At 38.4% G+C, this 15664-nt stretch overlaps 1 protein-coding gene and 1 long non-coding RNA gene across 5 annotated transcripts in view; one reads left to right on the top strand and one right to left on the bottom strand.

The window, feature by feature from the left end:
• Positions 1-15664, bottom strand: part of LOC137248879 (serine-rich adhesin for platelets-like) — a 157701-nt gene that overhangs the window by 20351 nt on the left and 121686 nt on the right. The window lies entirely within an intron of this gene.
• LOC137247575 (uncharacterized) lies at positions 1262-2425 on the top strand. Its single transcript, XR_010951864.1, has 4 exons — positions 1262-1392; positions 1450-1816; positions 1879-1988; positions 2194-2425. It is a non-coding gene; the product is annotated as an uncharacterized lncRNA (long non-coding RNA).

Here is a 15664-nt window from a genome sequence, read left to right as displayed (position 1 = left end):
TTTGCCCTCCATTAAATTGACCCATAAGAGAAAGCGGCAACTGCCCAATGGTATGGCAAATTCAATATTAAAATTTCATTCTGAACTGATGAGAACCAAGCATAACTCTTAAATAAGCTTAGGCCGAAACACATTACATTGTAATTTGTTAACACTTTGCATGCATATGTACCGTTAGTCACAAAGTTGCGTGTAGGTATATAGTAAGAACATGTTTACGAAAGGCTGAATTTTGCGTTTCAGATTATTGTCTAAATAGCTAACAACATTACCGGCCGCGCGCTTATAAAGAACTGATTCAGCTTATGGGTGTGCAAATATTTTGGACATGCCGACCCAGCGGACCAAGTTCGATTAATTTGCGAGACTTTCACAAAATGCTCAGAAGTGAGCTCATATGTGAACAAAAGAAGATCTAAACTTTATTTTTATCGCAAAAAAACTGTAAACAAGCTCATACGCGAACAAAGAGCGATAGAAAATTTATTTACCGCATACCTCTCGCGTAATGTTGGCAGGAATACTCGCAAGCAAGCAAAGAACGATGCTAATTTTTGTGACGCAAAATCAGGGATGCACCTTAACGTTAAGCTAATCGTTTATCAAAAAATTTCCACCGTTTCCGTTGAAACACTTCGAAATATTATCGATAAAGAAATTATCAAGGTAAATTGTATCTCGTTTTTAACCGAAACGAAAAGCTTTCGTTAACGTTAAAAACGCTAACAAAAACGTGATACTTTATGTTTGAATTGTGCTGGCAATGCTATATCCATGGTGAAGCCGTAAGGTGCTAACAACGAGCGCACATACACACACAAACTCCATGTAATTTGTTTGTGTAATTCGTTGGTGGTAATGTCAAAAATACTCTGAGAAATGTTCGTACTGTCAAAATTCATGAGAAAAGTTGCAATCAGCTTGGCTAATGCTTTCACCTTTAATGACTCCGCCATCAATCAGCATTGCCAGCATAGTTTGAAATTAATAATCAACATAAACGATTTGAATTCGTTTTGATATGGCAGAAAACGAAACGAAATCATTTCGTTAATTTGACGTTCTTAACGTTAATAAACGAAACGAAATGACTTTGTTTCGTTTATTAACGTTAATTATCGTAACGAAATGATATCGGTTCGTTGGTTAAGCATGCCTGCGCAAAATACTTTCTTATGAGCTTTGCAACATGTGTTTTGTGACAAAAGCCAAAATGCAGACAAAATAACGGTTCATAATTTCGTATTTAGAGTTATATCTTCTATCGATGCGCAGCGCAAATAAGAAATAAAATAATTGCTTAGTTCTATGATATCCGCGAAAGTTAATAGTTGAGTGCTGTGTTTGAAATATTATTTAATATTTATTATACGCAAATAAATATAGTGGAAAGTAAGTATAAACGTAACTTGATTAATTTCTATTTTATTTAATAATGCTTCCTAAAAGGAAGGGAAGATAATATATTTGCGATGCGACGCGAGGCATGTTAGACGGATTGCAGGGGAAATCATCTTAGATAATAGAAATATTGAGAGTGAAATCGAATTAAATTCACCTGTTACTGAAGCTGTATCTATAAATAATGATAGTCCAAGTAATTCTAGTGAAATCGATTTTAACAGGCAACAGCGAGTAAAATTGATCGACAGGGTGCCGAATTGATTTGTTTAAGAAATGAAATTGCAATAATAAAGGCTCGAATTTGTGGAGAGGCACAAAGGCCAATACTGCCAATATCACCTCTAAGTAGTTATGAAGACTTCACAGCATTCCCAGAAAGTCTTAAAAATGAAAAAAAATCTTTAAAGATTTGGTATAGAATTTATAATAGATTTTTCAATTGATATGGTAATGTATTTTTCATAAATTTTTAAGGGGCTGCTGGCGTCAAATAATGACGGAGGAACTAGCAAAAACGTGTTCCTGGCGTGGAACCGACACAAAAAAATGTGTAAGAGCATTTCTCACAACATTAGCCATAAACCGTAAGTATTTTTACAACTTCCAATACAGAAAGTGTCAATATTAATTTATTTTATTAGTTTTTATATTATTAATTTCACTGTTATTTATATTCGAAAGAGTTCTAAACATTTAGCCTACTCTCTCTATTTCAATCTATATTCTACATAAACCAAATAGTTTAATTAATTATTTATTTTACTTTATTAAATTATGGCGTTCAAGCAGAAGTTCGCGCTAGAAGATACTGATTTTGATAGAGTTACGCAAACATATTTCCAGTACGCTGCAGAACACGCAATTAGAACAGCCAAAACGGAGTCAAAAAAATTAGCACGCAGTAATTTTATACAGTGAAATAATATTAATATTTTACTTGATTTTCTTTTTAATTGAATTACTTTCATTTAATTAATTATTTTTCTTAAGCAATAAAAAGTTAAATAAAATACATAAATTGTGTTTAATGTACACATATTTATATTGTTATATGAACTACGAACTGTTTTTTATAAAAAAGAAAATTAATAAAAAGCTAAAATGAAACACCACGAATATTATGAAGTCTCTATTTTTTTGAGTGTGCCTCATTGTATTTAATATAGGGGAACACAACGGGAAACGGAAAAAAAAAAAAAAACGCACATCCTATTTCTTGTGATCATTTTGCAATATCCATTTGATACTTATATAATATTGTTTCCGACTAGGGGAACAAATTTTTCCAGTATCTATTTTGAGTTGAAAATGTATCAAATGAAATATTTTATCCCACTAAGCAGAAGTAGCAAAAAAAGCCTATAAAAAATATTGCTTAATATTCGCTAGCTTTATTCGTTGCGACTGTCGTAAACAATACTTTCACTGCCACAAACTGAACGACATATGAAACATATTGCTATCGTTTTCAGATGCGTTTGCGAGAGTTTCATCCGGTTAAATATCGTAAAACGCTCAAATGGGGTATCATTTCTGAGCATTTGGTCCGCTGGGGAGTGGTAGAAAATCTGCAAACATATGCATGTATGTGTATTAGAATGGATCGATTTATTAACCGATATCGTGCCATCGATTTTTCGATAGGATTTGGGCTCAGGAAAAAAACTTCCACTACGCATACCCAAAAAAATAATTTTCGAGCCTGCGAAATTTAATTTTTTTACTTTTCTCGACTTTGATTTTTAAGGTTTTTTTCATGACCTACTAAAAAAAATTTTTGGAAATATAAAAAAATCACCCCAAAAACAAGAAGTATGAAAAATTGATTATTAGTAGGGCAACCCAGAATATGCAAAAAAATAATGAATTTAGGCGCCTATAAAATGCCTTTAAAATCTAAATTTTAGCCTAAAAATATGCATTTAAGGTCCTTATAAGTTGTGAAAATGGAGGCAAATGTCACTTCGGATTAAATATTTTTGAAGTTAAAAAACTCAGATTATAAATTTGGATAAACTGACTTCTTCTTCAAGAACGTGAAATATTCTAAAGAAAGCATTTCCGCATCGCTTAGTCACTTGCTTTGATGGGTTGCACTAACCGAACTAGACTTCTTTTTATGTTGTTTTTTAGTCAGGGCATATGTGAGTATAGCCCTCAGACTCTCAAAGCGCTTAAGATAATTATAAAACGACTCAACAACTCTTCTTTGCTGTATGGAATAAATTCTAATCGATTAAGTGAATCCAAAACACAAGCCGAGCCAAAGCTTTTCACTAAAAATGTAAAAGTGAAACATCATCGGCTGATGAAAAACTTTCGTTGGCTTCAGCGAATAAAAATTGAATATAAATATTTTTTCATACACTTTGAAACTTTTTTTGTAGAATTAGTTAAACTTATATTTTAGCTCTGGCTACTAGAAGTAAACAGCAAATACATTTTTTTTGCAAAATATGCTTAAAAATAAGTATTAATTGCAAAATATGCAGAACTATGCATTTATGGTAAAATATGCAAAAATATGCTATATAAAGTATAGCTCAAACTTCATATTTCTTTGTTAAATGAATGGTTTAATAGTTAAGAGTAATATAAAAAATATGCTATTGCATATTTTGGGTTGCCTTGATTATAGGTCTTTGGTGTATAGATGCATAAAATTAAAAAAAAAACTTTTTTAAAAATAAGCTTTTATTATTGGTTAATAAAATTAACTAAAAAGTGAAACATAAATTGACTGTAAAGAAATATAACACTGTATATGTTCATTGAAACCTTTAACGATAATTGGGCTTCTTCGTCTGCGACAAAAAAATTCCATATTGTACATAATTATATATTTTTAACATTAAAACTTTACACCTAAATTATCAAATCTTACAGTTTATATCACAGTCCTAATTGTACGAAAATCGACACTGATGATGGCACAACTCCGAAAACAAATTTGTCTCAAAACCAAATTTGACAAGGGATGACGGAAAATCGTTCCAATATACATCATTTAACCACCCTGTCGGAAAATCAACAAAACAAAATAAGTCATTGGCAAGTGTCTTATGCTAGAGTTTCTGGTAAAACTTGTTATTTATTTTTCTTTATTTCTTTATCGCGCCTTTTTAAGCCTAAAACTTAGAATCGTATAATATCCGGGAAATTGCACTAAACAAGTTGAGTGACTTAAAAGACTGGGGTGTTTATATTGATCCCAGTCTTACTTTCATCACTCACAAAATTTTTTTGTAATTAAAGGGTAACCGATGTATCAAACTACTGTACTCGTCTTTAGTTCGGTCTAGGTTAAAGTTTGTGGTATTTTTTTGGAGGCCTTTGTACACAATTGATGTCAAAACTCTGCAGTTTGTTTATAAAGCCTGTTTCTGCTGTGCGTTGCGGCCGTTTAATTTTAAGGATCCCAAACCCATAAAAATATCATGTCATTGGACTCGAGGCGATCTCTGTTGGTGATGTATGTAGTCTTTGATGTTGTTGTTGTTGTCGTTGTAGCAGTGCTTCGCCCCACCTAACAGCCGCAACCGATCACAAATTGTCATCAATACCCTCTAACGGGAGTCCAAGGAAACTTGCTGGGGTGGACCATAATGAAAGGGGTGTTAGAGGCGTTGGTTCCACATTACAATTACAGAGATGGTTGGTGTCATGTGGGGACACATTGCAAGCGGGGCATAAATTTTGTATGTCGGGGTTGATTCTGGATAGGTAAGAGTTTAACCTGTTACAGTATCCAGAACGAAATTGAGCAAGAGTGACACGCCTTTCCCTGGGAAGTATGCGTTCCTCTTCCACAAGTTTTGGGCACTTTTCTTTGAGTACTGGATTCACCGGGCAATTCCTGACATAAAGGTCAGACGCCTGTTTGTGGAGTTCACCAAGGACCTGCTTGTGTTTTTTTGCTTCATACGGCTGGGTTTTCAGGTGCCGTGCTTCCTCAAAATGCTTACGGAGATGACTCCTTAAACCCCTAGGCGGTGTTGGCTCATCAATCAGATGTCTGTTTGGATGCCCAGGTTTCTGGGTATTCAACAGGAACTGTTTGGTTAACATCTCATTTCTCTCCCTGATGGGGAGTATTCTCGCCTCATTATGTAGATGGTGTTCTGGATACATAAGAAGGCAGCCCGTGGCGATTCTGAGAGCAGTATTTTCGCAGGCCTGTAGCTTCTTCCAGCGGGTAGTTTTTAGGCTTGTCGACCATATGGGTGACGCGTAGCACGTAAACGGCTGGCCAATTGCTTTGTATGTAGTAATGGGCGTTTCTTTATCTTTTCCCCAGGTACTGCCAGCAAGGGATTTGAGGATTTTATTACGGCTCTGGATTTTCGGAACAATTGCGGCTGCGTGCTCACCAAAATGTAGATCCAGATCAAACGTCACGCCCAAGATTTTGGGGTGCAGGACAGTCGGTAGCGTAGTGCCATCGACGTGGATGTTCAAAATGGTCGACATTTGGGACGTCCATGTTGTAAATAAGGTCGCGAAAGATTTAGTTGGTGATAATGCCAGGTTTCGCGTGGCGAAAAAACTGGAGAGATCAGGGAGGTAGCCGTTTATTCTGTTGCAGAGCTTATCGATCTGTGGGCTTTCATTGTGCAGTCATCGGCGTATGAAACGATGGTGACTCCTTCTGGTGGTGAAGGTAGAATGTGTAGAAATTAAACAAAAGTGGGGATAGGAAACCACCCTGTGGCACCCCTTGTTTAATTCTTCTTGGGTTTGATGTTTCGTTTCTAAATTGCACCGATGCCCCGATGCCTGCCGACCACCCAGATAATTTGCGGTCCACCTTTTAAGACATGGGGGAAGGGTAGACCCTTCCAGGTCTTGCAGTAACGTGCCATGGTTACCGTATCAAAAGCTGTTGATAGATCTAGCGCTACGAGTACTGTTCTATGGTGGGGGTTTTGATTTAAACCGCAATTTATCTGGGTGCTGATGGCATTTAGCGCGGTGGTGGTGCTATGGAGTTTTCTGAAGCCATGCTGATGAGAGGCTAGCTGCAAATTTGCTTGGAAGTAGGAGAGCAAAATGGCTTCAAGCGTCTTTGCTACTGGCGATAGGAGAGATATCGGACGATACGACTCTCCTATGTTAGCTGGTTTCCCTGGCTTCAGTAGCGGGACCACATTGGCCATTTTCCATTTTTCGGGTATGACAAAGGTGGAAAGAGATAGGTTGAAGACATGTGCTAAGTATTTGAAACCCTCTTTCCCTAGGCTTTTAAGCATCGGCATGGCTATGCCGTCTGGGCCCACTGCTTTGGATAGTTTAGCGTGACCAATTGTATCTTCAACCTCTCTGGCGGTGATGGTAATTGATGACGCGCTGAATTTATGTTTATGTGCGTGTCTGTTGGCCCTCCGTCTATCTTTGTCGACCGTAGAATGAATTACATATTGACGGCAGAAAGCGCTCGCGCATTTTTTCGAATCCGACAGCACTTTATCGCCGAAGGCGATGGAAACTTTGTCATTGTGCTTAGACGGATTCGATAGGGACTTTACGGTGGACCAAAGTTTACCCACACCGGCAGAGAGGTTACAACCTCTTAGGTGCTCCTCCCATTTCGCCCGCTTGTGTTCATCCACAAGCAATCTGATGCGTTGGTTTATGTCCCTTATGCGTTGGTTTATGTCCCTTATTTGGGGGTCGCCTGGTTCGAGCTGTCCCCTTGGCGGGCATCAGTCGGGATAGGGAGGGCAGCAAAGAGGTTGTCTGTAAAAGATTTGTATTCCTCACACTTTCCTTTTTTAAAGTTTATGAAAGTGCGTTTTTCTGTAACGATGAAGTCGTACCGCCGAATGAAATAAGTATAGGCAGGTGGTCGGATGCCAATGTTACCATCGGCTGCCAGTTGACGCAGTTTACGAGTTCTGCGCTCACGATTGAGATATCCGGCGAGCTGTGACAGCTTCCTGCCATACGTGTGGGGGCGTCTCCGTTTATTGTGCAGAACGTCGTTTCTTCTATTTGATCCGCCAAAATCTCACCCCTACTGTCCGCCCGCAAGTTTGAATGCCATAGATCGTGATGGGCATTAAAGTCGCCTAAGATAATGCGATTGTTGCCAGTGAGTAAGGCGCTAATATTAGGGCGGTATCCACAGGGGCAACAGGTGGCAGGAGGGATGTAGATGTTGATGATTTCTAGGTTTGCATCGCCTGACCGGACAGATAGGCCTTGACGTTCTAAGACATTGTCCCTGCGGTCGATGCCAGGATCAAATATATGATATTGCACAGAGTGGTGTATGATAAACGCGAGGCCGCCTCCATTTCCGCTCATGCGATCTTTTCTCTGGACATTATACCCAGAACAGATTTGCAGTGCAGATGTTGCTGTGAGTTTATTCTCTTGAATCGCAGCAATGCGGATGTTGTGCCGCTTCATGAAATCGACTATCTCCGTGATCTTCCCAGTTAATCCATTACAGTTTAACTGCAGAATTCTGAAGTGCATAGGGGGAGACGTCGCCACTCTGGGAGTAAGTGACGGGTGACTACGCTTGGTTTGAGGAAGGCCAGGACGCAACTGCTGTTGTGGCCCTGGGACTGGGCGTCCTTGGGCAAGCATTGGGGTACCCGGTAGATTGGGGTTTGCGACCTGGCAACATGGCGCAATGAAACCCGTCGGGGGGTTGCCGTCGCGGAGACCAAAACATCTAGGAAAGTGGCACCGCCCAAGGCAGGAGCTGTATTGGGCGGATGTCGCAAACATATATATTCTGTGCTGGCAAACGGTGCAAACGGGGTTAGGGACTATGAGTATGTTTCCCTGACCTACACGATTGCTGCCGAAAAAGAGGGGGGGGGGGGGGGGGGAGAAGACGGGGGCAGGGGGTGATGCTCAGCATTGCTACCGACTCTACTACGAAGATAGTAGTTATGAGTGGTAGCAGCTGTTTGAGTTGTTGACGCCGCGGGGCGCGAGCAGCAGCGGGTACTAGTTGTGGCTTGCTGAGCAGGTGGTGGGGGGGGGGGGGGGGGGCGCTAAGGCGTAGACTACGGGACGCCCTTGGACGTGAACAGCAAGGAGCCACAAAAGATTTTTAAAAGTTACGTGGACGTCGGGTTTTGGGATCAAGCCCAGAGCAACCTGTCCGATGCAACCATCCCTTACACGAGACACACTGAACAGAGTATGACCCTCCTAAAAAGATTCTTTTCCGGCAGATGCAGCAAAACCATTTCTCTGGACCGGGGTCAGGAGACTGAGCCGGATTGGATCGATACCTTCCCGGAGCAAGAGAATATGGAGCAGTCCTGCTGCAAGGAGCTGCTGGGAGGATGACAATTTGTGGGAGGGACGCAACAAATTAAATGGGGTTACACTGAAATAACAGTCCTTGGTCGGGAAAAATCCCGAGTCGCTCCGGTACATAGAACCGACTGTCTTGGGAAGCGTAGTCTTTGATGTGCTGTGCGGTTATGTCAAAGAAATATACGCCATATTTGCATATACAGGTCTTGAATCAGTGAACTTTTTTTTTGACAATCTGTCAAATTATTTTTACACATGTTCTTATTAAATTCAATTCTATTTTTGGCAAGAGAGAAAGAGCATCCTTTTTATTTTGTCAATTGACAAAAATAGAAGTAAAAACATAATATAAATTAAAATAATTTGTTTGGACTTTTTTTTAAATACATACTTAATATTTTTTCTAAAATTTTCGCTCTCGTTTGCTATAATTAATATTCCTTGCTACCGCGTTCAAAATAATCAAGTGGTCAATGCATGGCTATGGCTGTAGTTAAGGTTTGCATTTTTTGTCGTTGTGGTCTGTAGCCGCCGTGTTCAATGTAATCAGGCCTAATGTCTCTACTCACCACCCCAAATATACATCTAAATTGAACCATAGAAATAAAAAAAAATTACAATTTCTAAAAAGGTGAGGTGTTGCATAACCTGATTAAGGTTCAGTTGGTCTTATATGACTATCAATAGAAATTTTACGCGTTCAACGCTTTTATTTAATTGTCTGATCAACGCCCTAGATTGATGAGGAGTGTGATTACTAGTACCTAGGACCTACCTAATTATTTTCTAGCTTTTAGTATTATTATTATTTCATGTAAGTATTGTTTTCAATAAAACCGTTTAACTTAAAAATTTTTTTTTTAATTTCTTTTATTTTCAAGTTTTTAGTCTTTATTTAATTGCCTATTATTTCTCATTCTATTTAGTTCATTTAGTGACTCATTATTACAAGGACTCTTTCCTGACAATTTGTTGCAATCTAAGTCCTCAATACATAATCCTTCCAAAGACTTAACTCGAGTCTGCGCCACGTATGCTTGTCCCTCCTCTAACTCCAAAATATTTTGATGTCACTTCTACCGGACTGTATTGTTACGAATATTAGCAAAACTAAGGAGTGCTGTCATCTCTAAGCCGATGCTAAGCAGTGACGTGAATTCACATCACTGCTTAGCATCGGCTTAGAGATGGCAGCACTCCTTAGTTTTGCTAATATTCGTAACACTAAAATAGCCTTTATTAAAGTACTTCACAATAACACTCAAACTGTGCAACGAATAGCTTGCTTAATAACCACACTGATTGATAGCTCAATGAAACTCTACTATTCAAAATAATACTGCTCTTGCTCGCTAGATAGCGTCTTAATCGAAATCTCAAATCAAACTGAATTCCAGCGCCTCTACAATTGCCGCCTTTTATACTCTTTGATTTCAACCTTCGCATCTTCTAGGCGCTTCCAGAATCTACTAGTCCAGCAGCTCTCAAACTTCTCAGCTGTAACTAAAATTGCACAATTTTATAGTTTTTCTCATTGCATACTTATAGGAGTATCTCAGATATATGCATGTGTTTGGGCATTGACTCTCCGCTGCTCGTATACGTACATGGCACATATGTGTAGACGCAATTATTGTTTCGTTTATGTAGATACATAATGATTGATCTATGGATGTGAATTCACGACACTGCTTAGCATCGGCTTAGAGATGGCAGCACTCCTTAGTTTTGCTAATATTCGTAACAGTATGTAATATTTGTTCCAAATATGAGCCAAATCGGCCAAAAATACGATTTTTGTGAATATCTCGATCCTTGCGCCACCTAGCGACGATTTTTTTTCGTATTATTGCATTGTCATCGAACTATATTCCAAGTTTCAACCTTGTAGCTTATCGGGAAGTTACTTAAATTTTAATTACAAAATTCGTTCACAACGGCCTGCCGTGCAGCGTGCAGCCTGTCAAGTCAACCTAAATAAAACCGTTTAAAAAAAAACTTTGTTACAACATTAAACTATCTGCGCAAACTTACAACTTTCAACTAAAAATTCACACCGGTTAAAGATTTCTAACGTGGTTTTTATGCTTATATAAAGGAGAAAAAAATCATATCTCTCATTGATTATTTTTGATATCTGACGTTATGGAAAAAAATCTACGAAGCCAAAAAATCATACAATTGGCATATCACTAGATAAGTTATTACATTAATTATTTTGATGTTACATGGCAATAAAGGCAATACAATATTATCAAAACAATTCTAATTTTATTACAATGGTAACAATTTTTTGTTTCAAAGAAAATCTACATTTAAAATAAACCCACCACTGCCTCGCTTTGCATGGCTTTATTTGCCAACTGCCAATTTCTGAGCAGTTTGGTCAGTTAATGAATGCGTGGACGCCTACTCGCCGTAACTCCCCCCAAAGCTTTCGGTGTGTTCCCAATTTCTCCCTTTCAAAACAGATCATCCCTAATGTTATTTTATCATATATAGGCTTTCATTTCGAGCAACGTCTGGTTCATGGTGCTCTAGATTAACAAGTGTAAAATGTTTTGATCGACTTATTGACAAATATATTGTAACGAATTTAGAGAAACTCCGCTTATTTTACACCTTCTACTAACGTTCGTATCGCTAAACTGTTGAATAAATAACTCTAATATTCAATAATGCAAAATGGCCTTTATTAAAGTACTTCACAATAACGCTGATAGTTCACAACTAAAAGCTTGCTTAAATCAAACTAATTCTGCTTACTCAGCTTTTGCTCCTTTTATACTCTGTGCTGTGTCGTTCGCATACTTCTAGGCGTTTCTTCTTCTAGAATTTACTACTTGTTTACCAGCTATAAACTCACCAGCTATAACTACAGATGCACGTTTATAGCTTCTCATATGCGCGAGTGAAGCGTATGTGAGTGATACTTCCACCGATGATTGCCTACTTTTGTGCATATCTCAGATATACCCTGCAAAAATCGCGAGTACTCCATGCATGCATGTATGGAGTACTCGCCATGGACCAACCGAGTGCTCCAAAATTAACCACAATTCATACAAAAAATATGGTCCAATTAACATTGCGATGTCCTAGGACTGGACCACATACTCCAGCTCCGCATTACATCAGAGTAATCCATGGAGTACCCACAGTCCAATAAACATCGTGTAGTGATTACAATCGTTAAAAACGAGCAATGATCGGCTTACAATATGTTCGTGTAGAAACATGAGTTGGTCCATTGCTGCATTACAGTGGAGCATAATGGTAAGTACTTCAGTGGACCACATGATCCAACGATTTTTGCAGGGTATGCATGTGTTTGTGCATATCTCACCGCTTCCTGCATTTACATATGTGTAGACATAATGATTGATTTGTTAATGTACATACAAGTGACTGCTTAGTGTCGGCTTAGAGATGATAGTGTCCCTTAGTGTTGCTAATATTCGTCACAATATATACATACATACAATTAAATAAGTTACATACATAAAGTAAGTACAGTTACTGCCTCTTCAAATGGTTTTGGTATTAGTTTGCTATTGTATTTATAGTTTTTTTAGGTAAGGTTCAAAAAGATAATTGTTTCCTAACTTTTTTCATGATTTACTTACAAATATAAACTTATTTTTATTGTCTTTTTTGCATGTTAGCTTCCAGACTTACGAGCGTCATATTTTATATCTTTTTTATCAGCATCAGTGCGCAGGTGGTTAAATATATTCCTTTTTTTCTCCGAGAAGAAGAAACAAACAAAAAACTATTTGCTAAAGGAAATTAAATTTTTCAAGTGTTTTTTATCAAAAATGTAAAAGTGGAAAACTAATAACAGTTGCGCAAGCACTGTATCGTTTTGGCATCTTAAGCTGCAGTTACCCACGAACGTACGTACAAAAAACGTGTCAGCTGACACGACCTATCTTATGAATGTGCAATGCAAACGAAAACTCACCGACGTGCAACGCACGTACGTACGTAGCCTGGAACGTAGAAATCAAAACAATTTTGTCAGCTAATCGCTCTCTCACTAGACGGAGTTGCCTAGTAAACTTTTGTGCGCTGGTTTTTGACGGTTTGCAGTTTTATGCAAAAACACCTAGTTAGTTTGAAAAATTGTGAAAATAATTCGAAATAATTATGTAAAAGTGCAGATTATAAATATGTTATATATTTATACTTATTTAATATTAATTCCAGCCTTTTACAACATCAAAAATTAAAATAGAAAAATTTGATGTTTCCCTAAGCATGCATTAAACAGGTTAATGGCAACATTTTTTTCGTTGCCACTACGGGTATAAATTTCGCTCAAATGTGTGTACGTACGGCATACGTATACGTACGTTACACACGGCGGTGGGTAACTGCTGCTTTACGCTTGTGCAGCAGCTGTTTGCGAGGGGGTAACGAGGTAAGCGCGGGCACCGAGTTTCTTGTGCTCGGCGACTTGCTTTGAGTTGTTTTTTTTCTGTTTACAAATTCTGTTTTTGTTTTTGATTGAGGAACTTTTGGTTGATTTTGAATAGATAATTTTATAAGTTTATTTGACATTTCTCATATTTCACAATAATTTTTAATATGTTCAATGAATAAAAAAAAATGTTTAGAAAGAATTGATATAAAATGTCAAATTGTCGCCGTGTGTAAATCTAATACGCAACTTCAAAAGAAGTTGAAGTTCGAAGCACAGGCACGGGTCCATATATTCCGTTTGCCCGATATTAGATGACACTATACTACTATGGCCATACGGCCTGCAATCAAGCTGCCCGAGGCCTTGAGTCTTGTTGCAGTGGCTAACGCTACATTTTTGGCCATTAGATCTGCAGTCGTGATGTGTAGAATGGTAAGCAATGCTTCTGTCGGAATAGCTTTTAGGGCTCCAGTTATGATAATCATTGATAATCTGCATGCCCCTCAAGTTTTTTGGTATTCGTACCTTCTTGTGTGGCTGTTCGCCAAACAAGGACCTCTTATCGAATTAGGGGTTTGACAATTGCCGTAAGAGAGTTTGGGTGATAGGCCCCACGTGTATCCTATCATCCTATCTCACAGACAATTTACTATTTAGGATAACTCCTTGATATTTTGGGGCTATATTGTTCTTGTTGGGTTAAGCTTAAGCTTGGTCCAATTAGCGACCTTATATTTGCTAGTAAATAACACTAGATCGATTTTGTCCGCGTTGGTGGTTAACTCGACGCCAGATGCCCAGGCCTGTACATCCCGAAGTGATCTATCTGAGAGATGATTATTGTTAGGCATTTGCCGCTTATTATGACTGAAACGTCCGTCATCTGACATGCAGTTTGACTGGTCCTCCGTCGAACCGCCTAAGCAATTGGTTGATAACTAGCGTCACCAATACTGTGGGTGGCCCCTAAAACCCCACTTGGCGGCGCTCCACTGTTTACAGGTTTTGTTGCCTAGACCCCATTGCGATGTGATTACTCTGCAGCTTAACATCGAGCCCATCCGTTTTGTAAAGGCGGGATGAACTTCAATTGAGTTGAGACTGCCCGTGTTTACTCGTTTCGAGACATTGTTGAAAGCTCAGGGAAAACACCTAGAGCATATTCTTGGTGTTCCAGGGCTTTCTCTATATTTATGACCACCCTATGCAATGCAGTATCGACTGACCTGCCTTTGGCGTAAGTATGCTGTGCTGAAAAGATTAACTACTCATTCATATTTGATGTCCGCACAGAAATTTTTCCATGAAACCCTCTTCAACCCGTTGATTTCACGTTTAAAGATCCTCAACAGATCTCTATATTCGTCCCAGCACTCCTTGTTTTATTCAACTTCTGCCAACTTAAGAATCTCTTTTACTTGCCTTGTAAGAAGAATCAACTCTTTACTCCACCATGGTGGCTTTAATTTCCCTTTGAGTCTTCTCAGAGTTGTTGCACTCCCCCAACTCCTCAACGGTGGTAACCTCGTTTGTCTGCCCAAGTCTTACTGATACACATTTCTGAAATTTGTACCAGTACGTTGGCAATGAGATTTAAGAGAAGAGTATTAATTTTTTGCCAACTCATAATCGGTGAAATAGATATAAATTTATGAGTTTGGCTAAAGTCAGTAAAGAAAGTAATAACTTTATTTATCACACATTCGATGAATATAACCAAAGCTTTTTATTAAATCAGAATCATCAAGATTTCTTTCTAGATAATAACATAAAAATATCGCCTTTTCGACTGTTGAGTGGAATTTCACGCTATCTCAGCCACCATTTCGAAAACGCGCTACCTCTGCATACATTTAAAATGATTTGACGTGAGCTGGGAAATTTATACAAAAAATTCTGTAATGGGGCTTTCAGCTGAGATAGGGCGATGTTCCACTCAACCGTCATATATGTAATACTCCGTTATTGCTACAACAATATGAGCGCAATGCGTTTTTAATTCACGAAGTATTTTGATTGTAGCTGTTTAAGTTTTAAAATAAAAAATTATAATTTAAGTAACAGAAATATATCAGCACTCTGATGTGTGCGAGTGTACCCTCCCTGTACTATTAATTTAGAAGTATTACATACTTTTATAACAGCATTTGATTTATAACTACACTTATGAACATCCTGTTTCTTGTTTTATATAAATACTAGCAGACCCGCAGACGTTGTTCTGCCCTAAATTTGGCCTATCTGCCCTACCCCTCTACACTTTTTCCTAATCTTTTTATTCACTCCTCCCTCCGTCATCTCCATCTTCGTCTCATTCTATCTCTTTTTCAGTCTCCTTCTCTCTTTTCTCTTCTCTCAAGGTTTTCTCCTTCTTCTTCATCTCTTATTGCCAGTCCCAGAGGGTGATATGTATTTTGTTCCAGTCCCACCCCGAGTCTCAGTCTCAGTCCCAGTCCTAGTCCTAATCCCAGTCCCAGTCCGCCTCTGGTATACTTCCCGGAAAAAAGCATCGTAAATACTAATATAGGCAAATTTATATAAGAAATTTCAGGC

Source organism: Eurosta solidaginis, chromosome 4 (genome assembly GCF_040869045.1).
Source record: "Eurosta solidaginis isolate ZX-2024a chromosome 4, ASM4086904v1, whole genome shotgun sequence".
Lineage (NCBI taxonomy): Eukaryota > Metazoa > Arthropoda > Insecta > Diptera > Tephritidae > Eurosta > Eurosta solidaginis.
Note: the sequence above shows the minus strand (reverse complement) of the source record. Positions and strands in the feature narration are given on the sequence as shown.